Raw genomic sequence first — 900 nt, 5'->3', positions numbered from 1 at the left:
TATATATGTGTAGTATGGCATGGGAGCGAAAATTAACCATGAACTATAAACCATGCTCACTATGGCGGGGTTTGACTGTATATATTTAGCCGTATTTTAATAGTTGTAGTTTCTATTTTAATATTAAGATGCAAACTTATTAACAACTACAAATAAAAAACTTGTACTTCTATATTTTAAATAAACTGTACGTCAATTATAACAAGTGTAAACTTGTTATAATTGACGTACAGTTTACTTAAAAGCAACTCTTTTCAAAAAATATATTGCTATGAAGAAAAAATTTATAAATAATCTAATTTTTATTATGGGTAATCAAAATACCATGACGATTTCATTTATGAACCCTACTATATATTTAGTCGCATTTGAATAGTTTTAGTTTTTTATCTTAATCTTACGATATTATAAACTTATTAAAAATCGCAATTAAAAAGGATTGCTCAACTACATTTATAATAATATGTACGTCAATTATATCTACAATTGTACTCTTTAAAAACAAACCTTCTAAAAAATACAATGATACTATGAAGAAAAAAAATTATAGATAGCTAAAATTTTAATATTGCATTACATCATATTAATTATAATAGCTTTACATTTTAATTTCATTAATTGTTTTGCAAAGAATTTATATATAATATAAAGAATAATGGAGTTACATATATAATTATCTTTTATCATGTAATTATAGATTACTATTATATTTTAATTATATTAATTGTGTGTTGTAATGAAATTATATATCATTAAAAAAAGATTAAATTTGTGTCTTTTTAATTAATTTTATTTTTATTTTAATGATGTAAATTTTATAGTTATCTATTTATAATAATGATCTATAATGTATTTATAATAATCTATTAATGATAAACTATTTGTAATAATCTATTTATA

This window comes from Parasteatoda tepidariorum, chromosome 2, assembly GCF_043381705.1.
Source record: "Parasteatoda tepidariorum isolate YZ-2023 chromosome 2, CAS_Ptep_4.0, whole genome shotgun sequence".
Lineage (NCBI taxonomy): Eukaryota > Metazoa > Arthropoda > Arachnida > Araneae > Theridiidae > Parasteatoda > Parasteatoda tepidariorum.
The sequence above is the reverse complement of the archived record's forward strand: the minus strand, read 5'-3'. Positions refer to the sequence as shown.